This window comes from Eptatretus burgeri, chromosome 10 (assembly GCF_056783735.1).
Source record: "Eptatretus burgeri isolate ZD-2024b chromosome 10, Ebu_testis_v1, whole genome shotgun sequence".
Lineage (NCBI taxonomy): Eukaryota > Metazoa > Chordata > Myxini > Myxiniformes > Myxinidae > Eptatretus > Eptatretus burgeri.
In genome coordinates, this window is record NC_140970.1 from 102,887,708 (window position 1) to 102,908,796 (window position 21,089).

General features: G+C 43.8%; 1 protein-coding gene across 4 annotated transcripts in view; it reads left to right on the forward strand.

Annotated features, from left to right (window-relative positions):
- Nucleotides 1–21,089, forward strand: part of LOC147019327 (retinoblastoma-associated protein-like) — a 270,364-nt gene that overhangs the window by 206,291 nt on the left and 42,984 nt on the right. The gene's annotated exons all lie outside the window — the stretch shown is intronic.

Below are 21,089 nucleotides of genomic sequence, written 5' to 3' on the forward strand. Positions count from 1 at the left end.
TAAGGCTCGTAGTAAGGCCACACACATATGGACATACAAACGAACATAGTGACATGACACAAATCTGTTAAGCAAGACAAACACATCCATTGAGCTTGGGGGAAATGTCACTTTTCCGGGGTAGTCTGGGTACGACGTCACAAAAATGGTGCCACTCTTCTCACCACACTCAGCGGGGGCATTTCCTAAGGAGGAATTTATCTGTGCTCTTAACCTTTTAAATGTTGACCATCAAGCAAGGAAGCAGCATGTACCATTTTTAAGTGTTTGGTAAGACTCAGCTAGGGTCAAAATTGAACCACTGACGTCCCACACTCTGACCTCCCACTTTGCAGATGCTCTAACCATTACACCACAATGTCTGGTAAAGTTTGGGTGTTCCATCCCAATACTTTAGCAACACAGTTATGGATACTCGTATATTATAGAAAAAAAGGTGCTTAAAACCACTTCTTCAGTCTACTCTAAATGTTTCCTCATTCCATCCACCGCTGAAAATGAAGGAGGTTATGTTTTTACCCCTCTCTATCTGTTTCTTTATCTGTCTGTCTGTCTGTCTGTCTGTCTGTCTGTGTGCAGGATATCTCAAAAAGTTGTGGACGGATCTGAATGAAATTTGGTGGGCAGGTTGGGTGTGTGACAAGGACAAACTGATTCGATTTTGGTGAAGATCCCGATCCAGATTCGATGACTAGAATTTTTTTCAGTGATTCTTCACTAGAGAGATCGAGCCCAAAACGATATACAGCACGATATCTCAAAACCTTATGGACGGATTCGGCCGAAACTTGGTGGACATGTTTGGTGTTTGACAAGGAAGGATTGATTCGATTTTGGTGAAGATCCGAATTCGAATTCGGATCCGAGAATTTTTTAAGTGATTCTTCACCATTGAGAGATCGGGCCAAACACGATATAATACTCTATCGCATGATATTTCAAAAATGTATTGGGCCCGATAAGTTCTCGTGGATCAGGCATTACGTGGCAGAGGTATGCACTCTACCGAGTGCTCTTCTAGTTTTAATTTTTCACCATCCTCGGTCACGGTTCACCGTGATACTCAAATCTGCTTTCCGACTGGATCTTCTTCCCTTCCAAACTGATGTTCAGTTCCTTATTCTGCTGTCCGACCCACTTTACATCAGTCTTCTCCAGTCTCATCCGCAATCCATGTCTCAAGTCATCCTTCCATTCCTCCAACGCCTCCTGAATTTCCTGCCCTCTCTCTGCACCACAATAACTAGATCGCCTGCATATATTTTCTTTCTCAGAATGCCTCTCTTGCTGATCCTCCTGCTCACGAGCTCCATCCCCATATTAAACAGTTGTGGACTGGGTGAACTTCCCTGCCTCAATCTGATGTTCATGTTGAGCTCTCTGACCATCCATGACCAACTAAAACGCTTCGCTTCGTTCCCTCGTACATATCTTCCACCAATCAAGCTTCTGCTTCCAGCATTCCCAAACATCCCAGCGTTGCCACCACCATCCTTCTCAGGATAGTGCCGTTAGGCTTCTTAAGATCCACAAATGTGAATACAATTTCACCTTTCATCTCCAACCTCTTCTCCACCAACTGTCTCAGTGTAAACATTCCATCCGTTGTCCCTCTACCCTTTCTAAACACCTGTTGTTCTTCTCCTATCTCCTGCTGCACCATTCCCCTTATTCTCCCATCCAGAATCGTCTAATGACTTCATGACATGACTTGGAAACATGATGTCTCGGCACCTCCCCAGATATTGTACGTATCTCTTCCTCTTTTACCTGATCTTACCCTCCATTTTTTGGGGGACTCTGATTCGGCTCTTCAGGACTTGGACTCGAAATGCCCAGGACTTGGACTTGGCCTGATTGTGGCTCGAGTCTGGCAAAATTTAGTGTGCAGTAAAACGTTTAGGGTACAATAGAAATTAAAAAGTAAAAAGGTCGTTTGGACCATCCTTTACATATCACACTCTAGCCTTTTAGCACAATACATCTATCTATAATCCCAGCAATGTGTGTGTGTGTGTGTGTGTGTGTGTGTGTGTGTGTGTGTGTGTGTGTGTGTGTGTGTGTGTGTGTGTGTGTGTGTGTGTGTGTGTGTGTGTGTGTGTGGTGTGTGTGGTGTGTGTGTGTCTGTGACCGGTTTCTCGACAACTACTGGTCCGATCGAATTGAAACTTGCCAGATATATTGCTGGGGACCTGAGGATGTGCCTTTTCAAGGTTTGATATTAATCGGACAAGTGCTTCCCAAGTTATGGCCATTTATTTACCAAACCAATGACAAGACACGTTGCGTGGGTGTGGCTGATGGGAAAGGGAAGCTCAGCCGCGTTCCCCATTACGGGTTACAACGTTCGGGCTTCCGCATAATGATGACTTCGTGTATTCTAATAATTTCTCGATTTCTTATGCGCATTTATAGATAAACACAATGCCCCCAAGTTATGATCGTTTTCATATTAGACGGTGTATAAATTTCGGTCACATCAGAGTGCTGGTGTGCTCCGAACCAGGAAGTAAATTTTTTTCTCTCTTTTTTCTTCTCTTTTTGTTTTTCCTTGCCACGATATTGCGAAAAGGTAAAATACGTTGGCGCTAATTGAATAATTGGGTATTAAAACTAAATTGCGAATAATCGTAACTGCGAATATTATGCGAACTTCTGGGCCACGCACGTACGGGCACGCGAGAGCGAAGAAACGGCCTGTGTGGTTGTTGTTTGTTGCTCGCGGTTTGAATTTTTTTTTTTATGGGCACGTACTAGTCATGCTAAATTAGCAAAAGAAATGTGGAACTATTTTCTAAATACATTTTCTAAATAACAAGGGAGGCCATTTATAGTGCCTCGTGTTGGTTTAATGGTTAGGGTGGCGGGCTTTGGATCCTAGGGTCCTGAGTTCAAATCCCGCTCAGCTGTTGAATTTATACCAGGTAGGGTTAACTCGGCCTGTCATCCTTCCGAGGTCAGCAAAATGAGTGTCAGCATGCTGGTATACTGTGTGTGAGTGGCGATTATGCCCAGTAGCCAAGGAGACTGCTTAAGCAGCACCAACGCTCTGCACAGAGTATGGTCCCAATATCCTCCTCCTCATTTGCAATGACACTCCAACTTGAGCTCGGATGCATCCATTTTCCATCTCGATCATCTTTGAGATGTCTATACAACTTGATTGGAGTCCGCCTGTGGTCAATTCAGTTGATTGTACATGGTTTAGAAAGAAACACACCTTTCTTGTTGAAAGTTTCCAAGAACACAGTGAGCATGAGGAAATTGAAAGAATATCGAACTACCCAGACTTTTCCTAGAGCTGGCCGTCTGACCAAACTGAGCAACCGGGCAAGAAGGACTTTGGTCAGGGAGGTGACCAAGAACCCAATGACCACTCTGACAGAACTACAGAGTTCCTTGGCTGAAATGGGAAAAACCTGCATGAAGGAAACAGTCTCTGCAGCACTTCACAAATCTAGGCTTTATGGGAGAGTAGCCAGATGGAAGCCATTCCTGAGAAAAATGGACATGGCAGCACTTCTGGAGTTTGAAAAAAGGCACATGAAAGACTCTGAGAGCATGAGGCATTCTGTGGTCTGATGAAATGAACATTGAACTCTTTTGCCTGAATGCAAAGCGCTATGTCTGGTGGAAACCAAGCACAGCTCATCACCCATATAACACCATCCCTCCTGTGAAGAATGGTGGTGGCAGCAGCATGCTACGGGGATACTTTTCATCAGCAGGGACTGGGAGACTTGTAAGGATAGACGGAACAATTAATAGAGCCAAACACAGGCAAATCCTTGAGGAGAACCTGCTTCAGAGTGCAAAAGACCTAAGACTGCAGCAAGGATTTACATTCCAACAGCACAATGACCCCAAGTATCTAGCCAAAGCAACAGTAGAATGGCTTCAGAACAAGAACATGAAAGTCCTTGAGTGGCCCAACCAAAGCCCAGACTTTAATCCCATTGAAAATCTGTGGAAAGACTGGAAGATTGCTATTCATCAATGCTCCCCATCCAACTTGACAGAGCTTGAGCAAATCTGCAAGGAACAATGGGAGAAAATCCCCAAATCCAGATATGCAAAGCTGATACAGACATACCTAAGAAGACTTAAAGCCAAATGTGCTTCTACAAAGTATTGACTCTTGGGGCTAAATACTTATGTAAATTAGATATTTCTGTGTTTCATTTTTAATTAATTTGTAAAAATTTCTAAAAACATGTTGTCACTTTGTCATTATGGGGTATTTTGTGTAGATCGGTGACAAAAATTATATGTTTAATCAATTTTAAATTCAGGCTGCAACACAACAAAATGTGAAAATGTGAAGGGGTTTGAATACTCTCTGAAGGCATTGTAAGTCTCCTGCAGTACATAGCATCACGTCCAGTTCAACCATTCCCATCATCCTGTGCAGTGCATCCCTGAACTCCTGCTTCTCCGCCTCATTCCTGCCCGTCTATGGCTCGCAATTTGTTTCTGCATCACTACCCATGTCATAACTATCCGTTCCTCCTATCTCACCACTCTAACCACATACTTGCTAATCCCTTCCAAAACTCTTATTCCAACTTCAGTACTTCTTACATCTGCTCCTTTGTGTATCATCTTGTATCCTCCTACCAACCTCCTCGGTCTGTTCTCCTTCCATTTGGTCTGCTGAACACACAATATCTCTGACCTCCTCCTCTGCATCATCTCCACCTCCTCAACTCCTCTCACCTCCACCAATCCCGAACAAAGCGAAGAGCCTCACCCAAGCCGCCAATTACACAACCACACCCGAGGTGGTTTCGCGCTGACAAACACAGGTGCTCGTGCAGCAAGGTGGGCATGATGAAAAGGACAGCTGGTGTTCACGCCAGCTCGATTCATTGTGAAACAGCATGGAGAACACAACTGAACACAACAGAATGTACGAAGAAACCGGTGACATCGGGTACACTGATTAACACAAAGTACATCGACTAAATTTAAGGAACAGTTGTCGGATGAGGGATGAGGATAAAAAGCAGAAAGATGGGAATGAAAAAGAAGGAAGGAAGTTAGTCAAGCATCTGACAAAAACTGAGAAAACCCGAACAATTTACAAACACCAAGAAAACAAAAACATATTGGGTACTTGAGATATGGAATCACCACAACAATATTTCACAATGTAAAAACGAACAGTACTCGATTTAGCTGTGTCCAGTTAATCAGCCGATTTTAACGGTTTGTTTGGTAAATGTTCATACTCTATTTTACTACTCTACTCTAAATGACTAAATGTTCATACTCTAAATGACTATTTTAACTTGTCTCACTTAAAGGGTTGCACTGCATTCGATGACATTTGTAACATAGGACAGAAATTGTGTGGTTTATTCACAAAAACCTTTTTATAATTCTCGCATGGGAGTATATTTTTTACAAAATGTGTGAGCCCATCTGCTTGCCGATAGAGTAAAACAAAGTTTATTTCAGTCCAGGAAGGAAATCAAAAGTAATAAGGAACCACATTGAGAGAAGGTTAAAGGGAAGTAATAGAAAGTTCCATATTGTGGTTATTTGGCTGATTAACATGTACCTGCAACCTCCAGATAAAAGTTGGCAATTCTGGCTAAAACAACAAATATCATATCTCAATGCACCATTGACACCAAGCCTTTTTAAGGTTTTCTTGGTGCATGTAAACATTTTTAATACTAGTCCATGAGCCCAGAAGGTTTATTCAAGTGTGAAGCGCCAGAACGTTTGACCTCATGGGCTGATGAGGTCATCCACAGACATCACGAAAATGCATTGCTACCGGGTCTGACCCGTGGCTTTCCCCCCGAAATCATTCAATTAGTGACGCCATTACCGAAAAACCTAATTTCCTCAATATCTAGCAAACTATGCATGATAATATCACGAATAAGGTGTCCATACCTATGTTTTCATTGTCAATCATTACCCTGATGCTATGCATATTGTTAGAAAATGTATAGTTTACCATGTAAATGCATGGTTCATCCACTAAATGAGCAACGCCATTACCGAAACCTCACTATCTGAAAAACTGTGCGTGATAATATCACAAATAAAGTGTGTATACCGATATTTTTATGGTCAATCATTACCCTGACACCTGTGTTATTACTGGGAAATGTGTAGTTTACCATATAAATATGTAGCCCACCCGCTCATTAAGCAACGCCATTACTGAACAACGATATATGGAAAACTTGCAAATGTGCAGTTCACATAATTAACTTGATGTCCTCTTGGCATTACAAGTCTTCTCTATCACTTTCATCACTCTCATCACTGTCCTCACTCCAAGCATTGTCTGACTCTTCCTCATCGACTGAATTATCTTCCATCATCCTCATGTGGGCCTGTGAGGGACTCGGGAACTGAACTCCCTGGATACCAGTCTGGTTCAAAGCAGTTTTGAGACAACTTCCATCCATAGTCTGTCGGACTCGCCCCACCAGTTGGATCTGTCTGATCAGCTCTCTTCCAGATTCTTGCCACATAGTGCGCTCTTTTCATATGATTACCAAGTGTCTTGGCGCACGGGGGAAGAGAGGCACAGTTTATCTTCTTTATTCTGACAAGGGGCTCCTTTTCGTCACCACCACCCATTCGCATGAACGCCTTGTATCTGGCTTCATTAATGTCAGAGGTTTTGAAGCCATACAGCACGCAAAGGATGTAACAGCTTGGACGTCTCCCTCCTCAGCTGTTAGAGATCGCAACGCCATCACATGACCTGCATCTGACTCCATCCGCTGGAAGGGCTTCACTTTGCCCTTTCTGTAGAAACACGATTTGAAATCACAACCAGTCAAGGCATGAAGGCCGATTAGTGCTTCAGTGATACCAGTCTGTTTCTTCTGGTAGTGGTTCAGATGGAAGTTGATTTTGGTAACATATCCTTACTGTTGAATGCAGAGTATTCTTGCCATCTGGTGTCTCCATGTTTACATCGTAGTTATCCCACGCTAATGCTGAAAAAAGAAGAATAAATATAATCATCATCATCATCATCTACCATTTTTATTCTATCTACCATTAATATTCTAACTAATAATTCATAATTATTAATATTGAATAAAAACAGTCCTTGCCATTTCGTATCACCGTGTTAACATTGTAGTTATCCCAGGCGAATACTGAAAAATACAAAAAGGTAATAACACATTTTCACCACAAACGTGTATTTGTATTATTATTGCTATTATTATTGCTATTATTATTATTATTATCATTATTATTATTATTATTATTACCTGTTCCCAATCCATCGTGCAGATGGAGACCAGCAGGAGTTTCCTGTTCCAAGTCAGAGCAGGTGTAGGCCATTTCAGTCTCGAGCCGCTTCACTTCATCGTAGCTGATACAATGACCAAAGCGGTTCAGGGTGGTCAACACTGTTTTCGATCCTGTCAGTGTTCCCAACCCAAGCCCAAGGGCTTGATGCTTCCAAGGCCTAACTCTTCCTTTGGTGCAGTTGAACACAGCATCCGATGCATCAGCTAATGCTTTTCTCTCGATCACATCCCTATTGGAGTTATTTACACCAATTTCTGATTGCAACCCACCGATGAGAGTACAGAAGAACAGGAGAGTCAGATCGGGGATACTTGGGGAATTTTCCTTCAGGGTGTGAACTGAAGTGGGTGATGAGGTCTTTGATTGGGGGATTGCAAGAATTTCTGTCCGCAATGTCATGGATCACACCTGATTTCTTCAATCTTTTCATTGGAATCAGTCAGCATAGCAAATGCCTCAGCAGATGTCAGTGATGAGTGGAACACAAGGTTTCCAGATTTGTTTGCTCGTTTGTCAACGAGGATTTCCAGGAATCGTTCCTTTATCTTCGATATCAGACTTTGTGTCGTATACCTATCAATGTCATCCTGTGTTCCTCCAAGAGCAAGAAACTCTTTGTACAAATTGAAAATTACTGGCGCCAACATGGGAGTTTTGTTTTTGATGACTTCATTTTCGAGGAACATCGACAAGTTTTTGAAGGCTTCAACATGCATCTTCCAATTCGACATTTGCTCTTCATCCGTCACATCCAGTCTTACATAGTCACGATGACAAGTGTTATGGTATTTGGCTTCCTTTGCAATATGATCTTCCCTGAGTCCAATGATCCTAGTATCACACTTTTTCTTAGCAGCAAGAAGGATTGCCTTGCTCCCATCTGTGGTCAAACATTGGCTGAGGGGTTCATTTTTCTGCAACTTCCTCTTCATCTTCTGTCCACAAAAAAGACATTCCTGTTCAAGGATGCCTCTCGTGCTGGTAGAAGGATGATCGGAACTTGAACGAGTGGTCTTCTGAGGTGGTTCAGATGGTACTGTGCTTGGAGGTGCTCCTCTCTTAACAGCACAGAATCGACTGAGGCAAACTGAGTGGTAATATTTGCCTTCTGGGCCCTCAGCTGTTCTGATCTCTTCTGAGATGCTCGAAAACTTGTCACTTTGAATTGCCTTTTGCCGTCTAGCAGCATTTTTGGCTGTTTCCCAGTTGCTGGAATTGAAACACTTCAGGGCACGTTTATTTTCTCCTCTTTCTTTGCAAATTATACAAACGGGGGCATCATTTGCCATGATCTGTAAATAACGAAAAGGGACAGAGACCAATGCATTATTTGCCAGATTGTAACAAAAGACAGAGATGGTACGACTCCAGTAGGCAACTTTCAGGGTGAACTCAACATTTTCAATCACTAGAGTTGGCATTGTAATATTTCACCATAAAAAACATGGGTATTGACACCTTATTTGTGATATTATCATGCAGTGTTTTTCATATATTAATGAAAATTGGGTTTTCCGCAATGGCATTGCTAAAGCCCCTGTCACACCTTGACGATTTAGCCAGCATATGGCAACGTATCAAAATTTATCCAAAACGCTGGCGTACGCTGAACTTTTCTTTTTTTCAGTTTTGGGCGTATAATAGTGTATTCATAACGAGTTGGACGTATGCATAACGTATTAGTAACGTACACAGAACGTTTCCATAACTTATAGATAACTTATACCAACAAATGATTAGCGTGTTGGTGGCGTTCACAACTTATGCCCAACGATAGTCTAACTTATGCATAGCACGCGGCAGCGTATCGCCGACGATCACGTGGCATAGCCTATTAAAATGCTGCCGCTCGACGATTCAAATCATAACCGCACTAGACATCAAAGTGTCAACATCACCGTCATGCCGAAGAAAACTTCGAAGAACTCCTTGTTGCGGAGTTCCACCATGAGCTGGTCATACATGCCAAACTGCCGTCGCCTCCCGATCCATGGTCTCACCCAGTTCCTTTTCCTCCGTTCACCTCTTCTTCTCCTGGCTCTATTGGCACGCAACTGGTACAGTGTCAAATCGATGAGGTCATGTTGATGTTGGAGGACAGCTAGTAGGTATTCTCGTCTCAGCCTTGCTGGATCCTCCATCTCTCGGATGACATGGACATCTGCTCACCATAGAGTCTGGAACACTGATGGGTTCCTCCTGTGAACCCCATTTTTATATACCAATTCCCCTAAACGCTGCCAATACGCCATTATACGGTAGCTGTAAGTTAGAAACACGTTCAGTAAGTTCTGTGGTCCTCCGGAAGACGTCAAATACGTCTACATACGTCAATATGCGTTGGAGATACGTTACACATAGGTTCAAAGCACGTTACTCATAGGTTAGAAATAAGTTTCGGGTATGCTAGACATTACCTCGACGTATTTCGACTTATGAGTAACTTACAAGTAACGTGTGTCGACGTGTGTCAACGATCGCATAACGTGTCTACAACTTATGGCCAGCGTATGCGGAACGTGTGAGTCATACGCCGAGCACGTCGACAAATTTTGTGCGGCGTACTACGACGTATGCCAGTGTGCTTCAGCGTGCTCTTAACGTGTACAAAACTTACCCATAACGTATTCGACGCGTGCCAGCGTATTTGCCAAATTTTTCATACGTCGGCATACGCTGGCTAAAACGTCAAGGTGTGACAGCGGCTTTACTGAATGGGTGAACTAAACATTTGCACGGTAAACTATACATTTTCTAGCAATAATGCGGGTTTCAGTGTAATGATTGACCATGAAAACATAGGTGAAGACACCTTATTCGTTATATTATCATGCATATTTTTCCAGAAATTGAGCAAAATAGGTTTTTCGGTAATGGCGTCACTAATTAAGTGATTTCAGGGGGAAAGCCACGGGTCAGACCCGGTAGCAATGCATTTTCGTGGTGTCGGTGGATGACCTCATCAGCCCATGAGGTCAAACGTTCCGGCGCTTCACACTTGAATAAACCTTCTGGGCTCCTGGACTATACCTTTGTGTAATTAGAAGCCACAGACATATATATTACAAGAGGACCTTGCCGTTCACAGGGGTGACGCTCTTGAAAATCCCCATGAACTGCAAATCTGCGAAGCGCAAACCTAAGAGCGAATGGGGGAAAATAGGGTTATGAATTCAACTTTAAAATTTGTCAGCGCTTTTTGCCAAATTGTACCCTTAAATAGCTGGTTTGTGAGTTGTTTTTGTGCTATATATTGTTGTGGATCTGTGGTTCGAGGCTTGCCGCAAGGGGAAACACTCGGGTCCCTCCCGAACCTCCGGTCCTGAGGCCGCCGGACACAGATAACGTGTTCTGGCGGCTTGCCAAGAAACCACGAATGCCAATTGTTGCTGCAAAACTTGCAGGGTTACACTACCTCAAGTGATACCTTACGCGTGGATGGCTACACCAAGGGGGGGTCTCGTGCCCTCGATGCATACTTGCATTAACTTACCATATCAGGTGCAGCCGAGTGGAGCTGCCAAGTGCCCACCGACTAATAAGAGCCAATTAGTGGGATCGAACTTTCCGGCTAACTACGTGCGGACGATGCTGGATCAATGGTGGAAAAGACAGAATGAGTTGGGGGCATTTATAACACAAGCAATTTATTTATAAAGTGAAAAAGGTCATGTGGTACAATAAATGGTTTTAATACAAGCAATGAGTACAGCTGGGGAAAGCAAGGATTGATGGGGTGCAGCAAAAGAAATGCAATTATACACAAGACAATAACACAGGGCAGAATGATTCCGATCTAAACTTCTACAATCTTAACTTTACATGAACATGACAGGCACCATCAGACACACACACACACCTGAGGAAATCAGAGCGTAAAGAAAGATGAGATAAAGTACGAGGTGTAAACGACCCCTATGGTACCCGGTGTAGCCGACTGACCACTGCAAACCCAGTCGTAAAGGAGGTGGGAAGAGGGAAGAAAACTGTGAGTGTCTATGGTGTGTGGGTGGGGAGGTGCAAATTATTGGCAGATGAGGCGGACAAGAAGTTGTGAAGATGTGTCAGGGGGTTTTAGAAACAAAGGAAAGAACATGTGAAAGGAATAGACTTAACTTGAGTGTAAAGAAGTCTGTACGTGTAATTGTTTAACAGACTCAGCTGGCACTCTGTCTGGTGTCTAGCTCTCCTTTCCACTGCTCCGTGACTTCAGAAACAAGAAAGGCCGGGCCAGATTAAAAAAGGGCGGGTAAGAAAATAGAAGAGAAGAAGAGTGCGGGCCAGATCAGAGCTCTCTTTTATAATTTTCCAGTGGCAGTGGCGCTTGCGAGCAGAACAGGTGGAGCAATGGGTGTTTCCACGTGCCCTCGTTGGCACAGGGACTCGACCACTGTGTTGGCCCCACCCCGGCGAGGATTTTCCACGGGAAATGACCCCATTTGCTCCATGCTTTGTCACACGACGGAGCTCCCAGAACAGCATGGGGTGATCACTCGCGCCCTCTATGAATGATGCATGGTGATATGAATCACCCTGTCCATGAGCGTGCCTCCTCGTCCCTGCTGGTCCCTAAGGGTGGTGGTGGTCGTTAATGAAGAGTGTGGTTGAGCGATGGCAGCAGTAGTGTCGCAAAGCGGTTGCATTGCAGCGAGTTTGTGATGGTGATGGCGGTCGTCGAGATTGTGGCGTCATTTGTGAGTGTAGGTGAGCTTGGGTTGTGGTCTGATGTCTTGGAGAATTTTGGGAAGGTGCTGTGGTTGTTGCAGGAATGTTGCAGCATTGGAGCCCAAGTATGGCGAAGGTTGGAATGAAATATCCGTTGGGGAATGGCATGCATGCCTGGTGTTGGCTTAATGGTTAAGGTAGTGGGCTTGGGATCCTAGGGTCCTGAGTTCAAATCCCGCTCACCTGTTGAATTAACACCAGGTGGGGTTGACTCTGCCTGTCATCCTTCCGAGGTCGGCAAAATGAGTGCCAGCATGCTGGTATACTGTGTCGGAGTGGCGACTCGTCCAGGATTGTTCCCAATAGCCAAGGAGACTGCTTCGGCGGCACCAACGCTCTGCACAGAGTATGGTCCTAATGGATGGATGGATGGAATGGCGTGCAATTTCAACGGGGCTGCTGCGGTATATGCAAATGAGGCTGTCACTGTGCGGTCTGGTCTGTGGCGTGCATGCATGCATGAAGGAGAGGTGGTTATGTGTGAAATAAAGTAAAATATAATTGATAAGAGAATAAAGAACGGATATAACACCTACCTAAAAGCCCTCGCAATGCATTTTGTCCACTCAACCCATGATACATAAGGAAAGAGCTATCTAAAACAGATACTCAGGAAATAACTGTCTTGGAACCACTATATGTTGTGTGCCTTAGCCTTGTGGGAGTGCCGGCTTCACAGAACCGCAACAATATTTTCATGAATAAAAGTTATTTTCCTGTATTCTATACATATAAAATCGAAAAGCACGGAACGTGAAGTGGTAAAGCCGTCCAGGAAGCTGTGAGTCAGTCCGCCCGGTAAGCCCTGTGATTTATGCCTGTTAATCACGTATTGTTTGAATGTTGGTTGCACAGCACACAAACGTCTATAAATTGCATACTATTGAAATGTTCCTTTCAAAGTGAAGCTGTGACTATATGTCTGAAGACCCCCAAACACCCAGAAGTCCAAAAAGACCACGAAGACCCTTTAGACCCCTTAAGACCCCTTAGATCTTAACACCATTTAGAACCCTTACACCCTTCAAACAGAGTAGACAGCTTAGGCCCTTGATCATTTCAACCACTTGGACCTTCTTATATCACAAATTAAATTTCAAATAAATATAATATCACCAATATTACAAATAAATTTGTAGAAAAGAAATGTTTGTATTATGATTGGTGTAAGTCATGCCAACACAGCAAATCTGTGACGTCAATCTCTGCAACGATGTGTGGAGAGACGAGCATAGTGAGCCGATCCACACTAGTAAGAACAAAGAACAAAGTTTATTTCCTTGAGTGATTGAGATCATGAAACTTACCTTTAATAATAATGATGATAAACTTGATCTCGTAATGTGATGGCAATGTTGATGATGGCGATGATAAAAAGCAGTTTATGGATATGATGGCTTTGCGTGGAAAAAAAGAAGACATCCGAGATGTTCAGATTCCGAGTGAATGCCCTTTATTGTAATCATCACAGTCCGACTCACTCATCCTTCTTCAGGCTCACCCAATACCGGAAATTCCCCGACAAACCAGAACTCAAGCATATTTACATATTGTAAAATCAAAAGAAAAATGATGCCGCTACAGTACTACCCCTCCTGGTGCATTAATCAAACAGAAAGTATAAACAAAAAAAATTATGTTGTACAACAAGAGATGTTGACTGTCCATGTGAAAATAAAAGTCACAGCAAAGAGAAATAGCCAACAGCAAACTGTACTCTCATAAATATCATGCTGGGGTGTGTACATCATGTACTCCCAGAGCGAGTTGTGTACGACGGTAAGACTATCGTCGTACGAGGTGTCAACCCGTTGGTCAGTGGGAGGATCGACTCTGGTGTTGCATCAAGAAAAGCTGGCTTCAAGCGATCTATGGAGACTGTCTCATGACCACCGTTATATTGAGTATGAAGGTCTTCTCGGAGGGTTGTAGAAGTTTGTAAGGTCCGTCATATGGTTTCTGCAAGGGTTTCTGGACAGCATCACGCCTTGTGAATACGTGGGTGCACAAAGAAAATTATTGGGGAATAAAAACAGGTCGTGACATATTTGTATGTGTTGGCGTTGCCTGGAGGCTCTCCATAGCTGTGCGAAGTTGGTTGGCATAGTTGGTGGCGTCAAGCAAGGTGTCATCGGACGCTGAGAATAATTCTCCTAGGAGACGAAATGGTACACTAGCTATGCAGTGGAGCATCCAACATCATATTTTGGAATAGCTCACGTACCAAGCAGGACCGTAGGTACGACTTCTGTCCAGTGTGTGGAGTTGTCATGCACTTTCAGGGAAGACTTGAGTTGGTGGTGTAAACACTCCACCATACCATTCCACTGCTGGATGGGAAGCGGTAGTTCACACATGGTCTGTACTCAGGAGTTGAGTCAGCTCAAGAAATAGAGCCGATTCAAACTGGCTGTCACGATCTGCAGTAATGATTGATGGAATTCCAAAACATGTGATCTAGATGGGGAAGAGGCCCTGGCGATGGTAGGTGAGGTGATGTAAGCTATCGGTGCAGTTTCCAGTGAATGGGTGAAGCGGTCAACACAAGTCAGTAAATAGCGGTGCCCGTTTGAAGGTGATCGGGGACCAACAAGATCCACATTGACCTTGTCGAAACGCCTATCTGGTGTTGAAAAGCTACCGAGTGGTGCGACAGTATGACGTCGGATCTTGTTACGTCAGCATTGAAGACATTGCTTGGCCCAATGGCACATTTCGGCGTTAATGCTTGGCCAGACATAGCACGTGGTGATGAGTCACTGGGTTGCTCGAATAAGGTGCGCGAGTGAGTGAAAAATCTCGAAGATTGTACGACGGAATGCCGCAGGAACAAAAGGGCATGACTGTCTCGTCAATGTATCACACACAAAGGGAGTGTGTGATACATCATGGTTCCTGAGAGTGGTACCTCGTAAAATGAAAGCGTACCAGCTGCAGATTGTACATGGTGGAACTCCATGTCCTCCCATTGTGCTGCAGCAAGCACATTAAAATTGATGGCCAGTGTGCTGGTCGAAGACAATGTCAATACTTCAATGTGTGAGAGAGCGTCGGCCGCCAAGTTCACAATTCCTTTTATATGTATACCAGATGTCGGTAGTGAATTGCAAGATATAACTGAGTTGGCGAAGTGTGCGAGGAGATTTAGAGTCCGAATGGGTGGATAGAGCGAAGATTAAAGGTTTGTGGTCAGTCAGGACAGAGAATTGGCTGGCCTCTGAGAAGTGGCGGAAGTGCTTGATGGTGAGGTATACACCGAGTAATTCCCAGTCGAAGGTGCTGTACTTGTGCTCTGTTGGTTTCAGTGTTTTAAAGAAGAAGGCCAGTGGACGCCAGTTTGACAAGATTGGCTCCACTCATCGGAGCACTTCAGGGTGCTTACCAGTTGAGAGTAATTTGTTCAGCGGCAGCATTGTTGTGGCTGCATTTGGAATAAATCGATGGTAAAGCCGCTGTCACACCTTGACGATTTAGCCAGCGTATGCCGATTTATGAAAAATTTGTCTAAAATGCTGGCACACGTCGAATACGTTATGGGAACGTTTTGTATACGTTAGGAGCACGCTGAAAAACACTGCCATTCGTCGTAGTACGCTGGCTTTAAACGTTGTACTTTTGGGTTGTCATCAAATTTTTGCATGCTTGAAATTTTACGACGTATGCCGGCGTATGACTCGCACGTTCCGTTACGCTGGCCATAAGTTGCAAGCACGTTATGCGATCGTTGATACACGTCGACACACGTTACTTGTAAGTTACTCATAAGTCGAAACATGTCGAGGTAATGTTTGGCGTACCCGAAACTTATTTATAACCTATGAGTAACGTTTTGTAAGCACGCTACATGAACGTTGTTCACACTTCGCAACACGTTACTTGAAAGTTCCTCATACGTCGAAACAGATCAAAGTAATGTTTAGGGTACCCGTGACTTATTTATAACCTATGAGTAACGTGCTTGGGAATTATTTGTAAAGCATGTCCTACGCACAAATACGTATGTAGACGTATTTGACGTTTTCGACGTTTTCAGGACGACCACAGAACTTACTAAACGCGTTTCTAACTTACAGATACCGTATAATGGCGTATTGGCAGCGATTAGGGGAATTGGTATATAAAAAGGGGCTTCGCAGGAGGAACCCGTCTTTTTTTTAGACTTCGTGGTGACTACATGTCCATGTCATTCCGAGAGATGGAGGATACGGCATGGCTGAGACGACAATACCTACCTGTCCTCCAACATCAACATGACCTCATCGAGTTGACACTGCACCAGTTGCGTGCCAATAGAGCCGGGAGAAGAAGACGTGAACGGAGGAGAAGGAACTGGGTCAGACCATGGATCGGGAGGCAATGCCATTATGGCATATATGACCAGCTCATGGTGGAACTCCGGAACGAGGACCATGCATCCTTCATCAACTTCCTGCGAATGCCCCCAGCGATCTTCGACGAGCTGCTAGCCAGTGGGTCCAAGGATAACCAAGCAGTACACCTTCTACAGGGATCCGCTTGAGCCTGGCATGAGGCTGGCACTGAGCCTGCTGCTGTTGGTGCCGTGACTGCAGTGCTGTGGAAGCGATTTAACTCGTTCAATGGAAACGATTTCAATTGCCGAGCACCAGCGTCCAAAAACAATAGGCGGGTGACAGGCATTTATTAAAAGTGAAGTTGCAGCCTATGAATAGAAAACCTCACGTAATCATCGACGATACGCTGCCACGCTATGCATACATTAGACCAGGGGTCGGGAACGTGTGGCTCGCGAGCCAGGTATGGCTCTTTTGATGATTGCATCTGGCTCGCAGATAAAATTGGAGTTTGAAACTTGGAAAGCCCAATATTTCTCGCAGAAGCTTTACCTATAGTTTGAATGGTGTCGTTCTTCATTCACGTGCAGGGCTGAACTTGGCAGAAGGAGAGAAGAAAAAACACCTCCGAATTGTCTGAAGCGGTTTTTGTTTCGTCCAGTCATGCGGCCGACGCGAGTCGTGATTTCGGTTCCTCCAATGACGTGCCGCCGCCGAGACGCGTCACGGAATTCATCTCGACCAATCACGCGCCACCGCTGAGGCGACTCGTGATTTCGGTTCCTCCAATGACGTGCCGCCGCCGAGACGCGTCACGGAATTCATCTCGACCAATCACGCGCCACCGCTGAGGCGACTCGTGATTTCGGTTCCTCCAATGACGTGCCGCCGCCGAGACGCGTCACGGAATTCATCTCGACCAATCACGCGCCACCGCTGAGGCGACTCGTGATTTCGGTTCCTCCAATGACGTGCCGCCGCCGAGACGTGTCACGGAATTCATCTCGACCAATCACGCGCCACCGCTGAGGCGACAGCATCCCAGAGTCGGCTGGCCGCGCCGCACCTCTCGAGTATGGCAGCCCGTGCGCAGGCCAGCCAGACTCACTTGGGTCAACATCTCCCTCTCTCTCATTTGCTCAAAGCTAACCCTTCGACGAAGAAGATGGCGAAAAGAAAAAAAGATGAGGAGTATCGTACATTTCAGGACGAATGGGCCGAAGAATTCGCCTTTGTGGAGAGAGCAGGTTCTGTGTGATTAGACTATCGTTGGGCATAGGTTGTGGACGCCTAAAACATGCTAATCAATCGTTGGTATAACTTATCTATAAGTTATCGAAGCGTTCTGTGTTCATTACTAGTAGATTATGCATTTGTCCAAGTCGTTTGGAATACTTTAAAAACTGAAAAAAAATAGTTCATCGTGGGAATGAGAAAAAAAAATTAGCCGAAAAGAACATCGAACAATGGTGCAAAGTAGTCTCCTATTCGTGGACGCAACGAGGATCCATCATCACCCACACCCTCCCCATCACGCTCACCTACTACTACTGACATGGACCTACTACTACTACCAATACTACTACCACTACTACTACTACTACTGACACGCTCACCTAATACTACTACTACTGATACTACTGACATTGACATCGACTCAACATGGAGTCTGGAACACTGACGGGTTCCTCTTGTGAAGCCCATTTGTATATACCAATTACCCTAAACGCTGCCAAATCGCCATTATACGGTAGATGGAGGTTAGAAACACGTTCAGTGAGTTCTGTGGTCGTCCGGAAGACGTCAATCAAATTCGTCTACATACGACAATGTGCGTTTGAGATACGTTTCACATAGGTTCAAAGCAGGCTACACATAGGTTCAAAGCACGCTACACATAGGTTCAAAGCACGCTACTCATAGGTTCAAAGCACGTTACTCATAGGTTAAAAATTAAGTTTTGGGTATGCTAAACATTACCTCGACGTGTTTCGACTTATGAGTAACTTAAAAGTAATGTGTGTCCGACGTGTGTCAACGATTGCGGAGCGTGCCGAGAACTTATGCCAGCGTATGCGGAACTTATGAGTCATACGTCGAGTACATCGTAAAATTTTCAGCATGCTTGAAATTTCACGATGTACTTGACGTACCACGGAATATGACAGCGTACTTCGTTGTTTTTCAGCGTGCTCCTCATGTATACACAACTTACCCATACCGTATTGGACGTGTGCCAGCGTTTTAGACACATTTTTCAGAGGTCGGCATACGCTGGCTAAATCGTTAAGGTGTGACTGCGATGTTGACACTTCCAATTTTCAGGCGGTTATGATTTAAATCGGCGTGCGGCAGGTTTTTAACAGAGAACGCCACGAGTTCATCGGCGATTCGTACAGCGCGCTATGCCAAAGTTAAACTATCGTTGGGCATAGGTTGTGAACGCCGACAACAGGCTAAGCATTCGTTGGTATAAGTTATCTATAAGACAACGAAACGTTCTGTGCCCGTTACTAATATGTTATGCATACGACCAACACGTTATGAATACGACCAAAACTTCAAGAAAAACCTCAAAACTTCAGCTTACTCCAACGTTTTACATACATTTTTATACGTTGCCATTGCTGGCTAAAACGTCAAGGTGTGACAGCGCCTTTAAGAATGGCTGAAGGGATCGAAGCGAAACTTGGCGCAAGTATGTTCAATGATATAAAGATAAACTGATTCGATTTTGGAGTGAAGTGGTCAAAGGGCAGTGGTCCTGCAAGGTAAAAATTCTGTTACCGAGCTAGCTTGTGAACCAGCGATGAGATTTTGACCAAAGTTGGTGTAAATATATATTATGATGCAAAGATGAACTGATCATATTTCGGCATTTAGAGGTCAAAGGTCAGAGTCTGTAATGGGTTTTCGTTTCCACGATAACTTAAGAGCGGCTAAAGGGAACAAAGTCAAACTTAATACAAGTATGTATAATGATTTAAAGATAAAAACATATTCGATCATGGGGTCAGGAGGTCAGAGGTCCCATTCAGTAAAAATTCTTCTGTTACTGCGCTAGCATGTGAACCAGTGATGGGATTTTGACCAAACTTGGTATAAGTATATATTATGATGAAAAGATGAACTGATTAGATTTCAGCGTCAAAATTCAGAAGTCATGTTGTGTAAAAATGTGATACTGGAGATCAGCTGAAGGGATTTTATCAAACTTGGTACAAATCTGTATAATGATGTACATCATAATGTGGGCAGGGCATATCGGTCGGCGTCGTGACGTCGAAGAGTGTCGTTCTAGTTTTCTTTGTTCCCATGACCTGACCCTTGGTACTACCAACACATATGCAAAATTTGGTAGAGAGAGAGCCAGCTCTTTTTTTTTTTATATGATTTTCAGATGTACATACATACATACATACATACATACATACATACATGCAGAGAATTGCCTTATTTAATATAGTAAGAAGCCGAATCAAATCGCTGATTCCATGCATTGTCATTATTGAGATAACCCTTAAATAGTTATTTTCTGAATTCAATTTGTTTATAAGACAGTATAAATCGTAAGTAAACCTTTTGATTACAAAGCAAAACCTTTGAAGATTTAATTACATTTGAAACTGCATCTGCAGATTCCATCATCTTCTTTGTTCCTACTTCTTATTTTTTGTCTTCTGTATTTAGACCAGTGTTTGTGTGATTTTATTGGTTCTCTTGTGTTGTTTTTTAACTCTTCCATTCTCGTAACTTCACAAAGGGACCTCATCCTCACAAGAATTTGCTTATCTTTAGGTTCCCCCACAAGATTGTTGAGGCATTTCTTATTAGTGTTGATTTATTGATAATTTTAATGTTTCATTTATGTGAGGATGATTGCTTTGACTATATGTACACAGAACTATTATTGTATTGAAGAAATACGTGGAAATAAATATTAGTTTGTGTACGTATGTATACACAGGTAGGGGACAAAAAAAAAATGGAAGCACCAATGTAAAGTCAATATGGCGTTGGGCCACCACATACGGCCTGTATGCACCGTGGCATCGAGTCCACCATCGTCTGGAATTCTGCAGGAAGAATGCGGCACCATTCTTCCACGAGAAAGTCAATCAACTCACACCTGTTTGATGGAGGTTGAAAATGCTGTCTCAGGCATCATTCCAGAATATCCCATAAATATTCGATTGGGTTTAGTTGGTGTGACTAAGAAGGCCATGACGTACGGATAACATCAGTGTCATGCTGATCAAACCAATGAGTGACCACACGTGCTCTATGGATGGGAGCATTGTTGGGGGTGGGGGTGGTCTACTGTTGCAGCAATGCTAGCCATAATTACAGGCAACTAGGCCTGTGCAGCATTTTTATCCATGACCCGAAGCATGCTGGGATGTGATTTGCTCAGGTAACACATGGGCTACACCTGTGTGGAAGCCATTGCTTGGTGTTCCTCATTTACCCAGGTGTTTCCATTGTTTTTTTTTTGTCCACTACCTGTATATTAACTGGGTCATTGTGCTTGATTATCAAACTTGCCTTCACATAGTGTCATGTTGCCAAACTCATGCAATTCAATCGTTTTGACCTTGTAATTGTTTTATTTCTAAAAGTGTCCTGTGCTATAACAATTTCAGTAGTAGTGGGAAGGATGCCAAACAACAAAGTTACGTATTTCTTTCACTCATTGCCTACTTTTCATATTCCTATTATTATTGATGTAGGAGCTTTAAGATGGGTTATTTTATT